We start from the raw sequence: 7,500 nt of genomic DNA, 5'->3' as shown, positions 1-7,500 counted from the left end.
TCTAACTTGAGCCTCACTATCCTCGTAAAAACTCTTCACTGCTTTCAGTAACCTACCTCCTACACCATACACTTGCAACATCTGCCACATTGCCCCCCTATCCACCCTGTCATACGCCTTTTCCAAATCCATAAATGCCACAAAGACCTCTTTAGCCTTATCTAAATACTGTTCACTTATATGTTTCACTGTAAACACCTGGTCCACACACCCCCTACCTTTCCTAAAGCCTCCTTGTTCATCTGCTATCCTATTCTCCGTCTTACTCTTAATTCTTTCAATTATAACTCTACCATACACTTTACCAGGTACACTCAACAGACTTATCCCCCTATAATTTTTGCACTCTCTTTTATCCCCTTTGCCTTTATACAAAGGAACTATGCATGCTCTCTGCCAATCCCTAGGTACCTTACCCTCTTCCATACATTTATTAAATAATTGCACCAACCACTCCAAAACTATATCCCCACCTGCTTTTAACATTTCTATCTTTATCCCATCAATCCCGGCTGCCTTACCCCCTTTCATTTTACCTACTGCCTCACGAACTTCCCCCACACTCACAACTGGCTCTTCCTCACTCCTACAAGATGTTATTCCTCCTTGCCCTATACACGAAATCACAGCTTCCCTATCTTCATCAACATTTAACAATTCCTCAAAATATTCCTTCCATCTTCCCAATACCTCTAACTCTCCATTTAATAACTCTCCTCTCCTATTTTTAACTGACAAATCCATTTGTTCTCTAGGCTTTCTTAACTTGTTAATCTCACTCCAAAACTTTTTCTTATTTTCAACAAAATTTGTTGATAACATCTCACCCACTCTCTCATTTGCTCTCTTTTTACATTGCTTCACCACTCTCTTAACTTCTCTCTTTTTCTCCATATACTCTTCCCTCCTTGCATCACTTCTACTTTGTAAAAACTTCTCATATGCTAACTTTTTCTCCCTTACTACTCTCTTTACATCATCATTCCACCAATCGCTCCTCTTCCCTCCTGCACCCACTTTCCTGTAACCACAAACTTCTGCTGAACACTCTAACACTACATTTTTAAACCTACCCCATACCTCTTCGACCCCATTGCCTATGCTCTCATTAGCCCATCTATCCTCCAATAGCTGTTTATATCTTACCCTAACTGCCTCCTCTTTTAGTTTATAAACCTTCACCTCTCTCTTCCCTGATGCTTCTATTCTCCTTGTATCCCATCTACCTTTTACTCTCAGTGTAGCTACAACTAGAAAGTGATCTGATATATCTGTGGCCCCTCTATAAACATGTACATCCTGAAGTCTACTCAACAGTCTTTTATCTACCAATACATAATCCAACAAACTACTGTCATTTCGCCCTACATCATATCGTGTATACTTATTTATCCTCTTTTTCTTAAAATATGTATTACCTATAACTAAACCCCTTTCTATACAAAGTTCAATCAAAGGGCTCCCATTATCATTTACACCTGGCACCCCAAACTTACCTACCACACCCTCTCTAAAAGTTTCTCCTACTTTAGCATTCAAGTCCCCTACCACAATTACTCTCTCACTTGGTTCAAAGGCTCCTATACATTCACTTAACATCTCCCAAAATCTCTCTCTCTCCTCTGCATTCCTCTCTTCTCCAGGTGCATACACGCTTATTATGACCCACTTCTCGCATCCAACCTTTACTTTAATCCACATAATTCTTGAATTTACACATTCATATTCTCTTTTCTCCTTCCATAACTGATCATTTAACATTACTGCTACCCCTTCCTTTGCTCTAACTCTCTCAGATACTCCAGATTTAATCCCATTTATTTCCCCCCACTGAAACTCTCCTACCCCCTTCAGCTTTGTTTCGCTTAGGGCCAGGACATCCAACTTCTTTTCATTCATAACATCAGCAATCATCTGTTTCTTGTCATCCGCACTACATCCACGCACATTTAAGCAACCCAGTTTTATAAAGTTTTTCTTCTTCTCTTTTTTAGTAATTGTATACAGGAGAAGGGGTTACTAGCCCATTGCTCCCGGCATTTTAGTCGCCTCATACGACACGCATGGCTTACGGAGGAAAGATTCTTTTCCACTTCCCCATGGACAATAGAAGAAATAAAAAAGAACAAGAGCTATTTAGAAAAAGGAGAAAAACCTAGATGTATGTATATATATATATGCATGTGCGTGTCTGTGAAGTGTGACCAAAGTGTAAGTAGGAGTAGCAAGATATCCCTGTTATCTTAGCGTGTTTATGAGACAGAAAAAGAAACCAGCAATCCTACCATCATGCAAAACAGTTACAGGTTTTTGTTTCACAGTCATCTGGCAGGACGGTAGTACTTCCCTGGGTGGTTGCTGTCTACCAACCTACTACCTACTTATAGCTTATATATATATATATATATAATATATATATATATATATATATATATATATATATATATATATATATATATATATATATATATATATATATATATGAGGGCTATAATTCACCATATAAGGGCCAATCCATGGCCCCTCAGCCGCATGCGACTCGATAGTTCATTTTCTGCGGCTCATAGAGACAATATCCAGAAGACAGTGAGGGAAGTGGCCGCATGCGGCTACTTCCGCCGTCCCACGCAGGTTGGGGGAAACATTAAAGAAGAGGAAATCATCATTCACCGTCATTCGTTCAATTGCCGTCTTGCCAGAAGTGTTCTGGCATCATAGTTCAGAGGATCCTCTTACCCGCAGCATCCCCAGCCAGCCTTCAGAGGGCAGGCACTGTACTTCCCACCTCCAGGACTCAAGTCCGGCCAACCGGTTTCCCCTGAGTGCTTTCATTAATCTTACCTAGCTCACACTCCAACAGCACGTCAAGTCATAATTCCCGCTTATCTCCGCTTTGATCGAAGACGCTGGGACATGGCTGCTGGATTCTCAAGCCACTCCTTGTAAAACCTTCACTCCTATTCTGCTCTATCTTCTCTGAATGGCCATATCACTTCAGTAATCCCTTCTCTGCCCTGTGCACACACACACACACACACACACACACACACACACACACACACACACACACACACACACACATACACACACTCACAATAAGAAGAGGTATGATAAAGCTCTTGGAGCAGGAAGAGCGACCGAGTAGCGGCCAGTGAAGAGGCGGGCCCAGGAGCTGTGACTCGACCCCTGCAACCACAACTAGGTGAGTACACAAGCACACACACACACATTTCAATAAATGCTATTCTTGTGGCGGTAATGTTGGTCAATGTTAATGACTCCATGTTTAAATATGCAAATATTTAATGCCTGGTGAACCACGTGGACCATAGTGGACCACAGTGGACCATAGTGGACCACAGTGGACCGCAGTGGACCATAGTGGACCACAGTGGGTGTATATACACTGAGAGTGATATATATCGACCAGTATTAAAGTATTCTTGACCGGTGGTGTACATGTGACATGCAGCCTTATTGACTCTCGTGTAGTACCAAGCTAACGTAAACTAACCATGCTACGGTACAGAACTAACGTAAACTAACCATGGTACGGTACAGAACTAACGTAAACTAACCATGCTACGGTACAGAACTAACGTAAACTAACCATGCTACGGTACAGAACTAACGTAAACTAACCATGCTACGGTACAGAACTAACGTAAACTAACCATGCTACGGTACAGAACTAACGTAAACTAACCATGGTACGGTACAGAACTAACGTAAACTAACCATGGTACGGTACAGAACTAACGTAAACTAACCATGCTACGGTACAGAACTAACGTAAACTAACCATGCTACGGTACAGAACTAACGTAAACCTAACCATGCTACGGTACAGAACTTAACGTAAACTAACCATGCTACGGTACAGAACTAACGTAAACTAACCATGCTACGGTACAGAACTAACGTAAACTAACCTATGGTACGGTACAAAACTAACGTAAACTAACCATGGTACGGTACAGAACTAACGTAAACTAACCATGCTACGGTACAGAACTAACGTAAACTAACCATGCTACGGTACAGAACTAACGTAAACAACCATGGTACGGTACAAAACTAACGTAAACTCCATGGTACGGTACAGAACTAACGTAAACTAACCATGCTACGGTACAGAACTAACGTAAAATAACCATGGTACGGTACAGAACTAACGTAAACTAACCATGGTACGGTACAGAACTAACGTAAACTAACCATGGTACGGTACAGAACTAACGTAAACTAACCATGGTACGGTACAGAACTAACGTAAACTAACCATGCTACGGTACAGAACTAACGTAAACTAACCATGGTACGGTACAGAACTAACGTAAACTAACCATGGTACGGTACAGAACTAACGTAAACTAACCATGCTACGGTACAGAACTAACGTAAACTAACCATGCTACGGTACAGAACTAACGTAAACTAACCATGCTACGGTACAGAACTAACGTAAACTAACCATGCTACGGTACAGAACTAAGTAAACTAACCATGCTACGGTACCAGAACTAACGTAAACAACCATGGTACGGTACAAAACTAACGTAAACTAACCATGGTACAGGTACAGAACTAACGTAAACTAACCATGCTACGGTACAGAACTAACGTAAACTAACCATGCTACGGTACAGAACTAACGTAAACTAACCATGGTACGGTACAAAACTAACGTAAACTACCCATGGTACGGTACAGAACTAACGTAAACTAACCATGCTACGGTACAGAACTAACGTAAAATAACCATGGTACGGTACAGAACTAACGTAAACTAACCATGGTACGGTACAGAACTAACGTAAACTAACCATGGTACGGTACAGAACTAACGTAAAACCAACCATGGTACGGTACAGAACAACGTAAACTAACCATGCTACGGTACAGAACTAACGTAAACTAACCATGGTACGGTACAGAACTAACGTAAACTAACCATGGTACGGTACAGAACTAACGTAAACTAACCATGCTACGGTACAGAACTAACGTAAACTAACCATGGTACGGTACAGAACTAACGTAAACTAACCATGGTACTGTACAGAACTAACGTAAACTAACCATGGTACGGTACAGAACTAACGTAAACTAACCATGGTACGGTACAGAACTAACGTAAACTAACCATGGTACGGTACAGAACTAACGTAAACTAACTATGCTACGGTACAGAACTAACGTAAACTAACCATGCTACGGTACAGAACTAACGTAAACTAACCATGCTACGGTACAGAACTAACGTAAACTAACCATGCTACGGTACAGAACTAACGTAAACTAACCATGCTACGGTACAGAACTAACGTAAACTAACCATGGTACGGTACAAAACTAACGTAAACTAACCATGGTACGGTACAGAACTAACGTAAACTAACCATGCTACGGTACAGAACTAACGTAAACTAACCATGCTACGGTACAGAACTAACGTAAACTAACCATGGTACGGTACAAAACTAACGTAAACTAACCATGGTACGGTACAGAACTAACGTAAACTAACCATGCTACGGTACAGAACTAACGTAAAATAACCATGGTACGGTACAGAACTAACGTAAACTAACCATGGTACGGTACAGAACTAACGTAAACTAACCATGGTACGGTACAGAACTAACGTAAACTAACCATGGTACGGTACAGAACTAACGTAAACTAACCATGCTACGGTACAGAACTAACGTAAACTAACCATGGTACGGTACAGAACTAACGTAAACTAACCATGGTACGGTACAGAACTAACGTAAACTAACCATGCTACGGTACAGAACTAACGTAAACTAACCATGGTACGGTACAGAACTAACGTAAACTAACCATGGTACTGTACAGAACTAACGTAAACTAACCATGGTACGGTACAGAACTAACGTAAACTAACCATGGTACGGTACAGAACTAACGTAAACTAACCATGGTACGGTACAGAACTAACGTAAACTAACCATGGTACGGTACAGAACTAACGTAAACTAACCATGGTACGGTACAGAACTAACGTAAACTAACCATGGTACGGTACAGAACTAACGTAAAGTAATCATGCTACGGTACAGAACTAACGTAACGTAACCATGCTACGGTACAGAACTAACGTAAAGTAACCATGGTACGGTACAGAACTAACGTGAACTAACCATGGTACGGTACAGAACTAACGTGAACTAACCATGCTATGGTACAGAACTAACGTAAACTAACCATGGTACGGTACAGAACTAACGTAAAGTAATCATGCTACGGTACAGAACTAACGTAAATTAACCATGGTACGGTACAGAACTAACGTAAAGTAACCATGGTACGGTACAGAACTAACGTAAACTAACCATTGTACGGTACAGAACTAACGTAAATTAACCATGGTACGGTACAGAACTAACGTAAAGTAACCATGCTACGGTACAGAACTAACGTGAACTAACCATTCTACGGTACAGAACTAACGTAAAGCAACCATGGTACGGTACAGAACTAACGTAAACTAACCATGGTACGGTACAGAACTAACGTAAAGTAATCATGCTACGGTACAGAACTAACGTAAATTAACCATGGTACGGTACAGAACTAACGTAAAGTAATCATGCTACGGTACAGAACTAACGTAAACTAACCATGGTACGGTACAGAACTAACGTAAAGTAATCATGCTACGGTACAGAACTAACGTAAATTAACCATGGTACGGTACAGAACTAACGTAAAGTAACCATGCTACGGTACAGAACTAACGTAAAGTAACCATGCTACGGTACAGAACTAACGTAAACTAACCATGGTACGGTACAGAACTAACGTAAAGTAACCATGGTACGGTACAGAACTAACGTAAACTAACCATGGTACGGTACAGAACTAACGTAAAGTAATCATGCTACGGTACAGAACTAACGTAAAGTAACCATGGTACGGTACAGAACTAACGTAAAGCAACCATGGTACGGTACAGAACTAACGTAAACTAACCATGGTACGGTACAGAACTAACGTAAACTAACCATGGTACGGTACAGAACTAACGTAAAGTAATCATGCTACGGTACAGAACTAACGTAAAGTAACCATGGTACGGTACAGAACTAACGTAAAGCAACCATGGTACGGTACAGAACTAACGTAAACTAACCATGGTACGGTACAGAACTAACGTAAAGCAACCATGGTACGGTACAGAACTAACGTAAAGCAACCATGGTACGGTACAGAACTAACGTAAACTAACCATGGTACGGTACAGAACTAACGTAAACTAACCATGGTACGGTACAGAACTAACGTAAAGCAACCATGGTACGGTACAGAACTAACGTAAAGTAACCATGGTACGGTACAGAACTAACGTAAAGTAACCATGGTACGGTACAGAACTAACGTAAACTAACCATGGTACGGTACAGAACTAACGTAAAGCAACCATGGTACGGTACAGAACTAACGTAAACTAACCATGGTACGGTACAGAAC

The sequence above is a fragment of the Cherax quadricarinatus genome, chromosome 71 (assembly GCF_038502225.1).
Source record: "Cherax quadricarinatus isolate ZL_2023a chromosome 71, ASM3850222v1, whole genome shotgun sequence".
NCBI lineage: Eukaryota > Metazoa > Arthropoda > Malacostraca > Decapoda > Parastacidae > Cherax > Cherax quadricarinatus.
The sequence above is the reverse complement of the archived record's forward strand: the minus strand, read 5'-3'. Positions refer to the sequence as shown.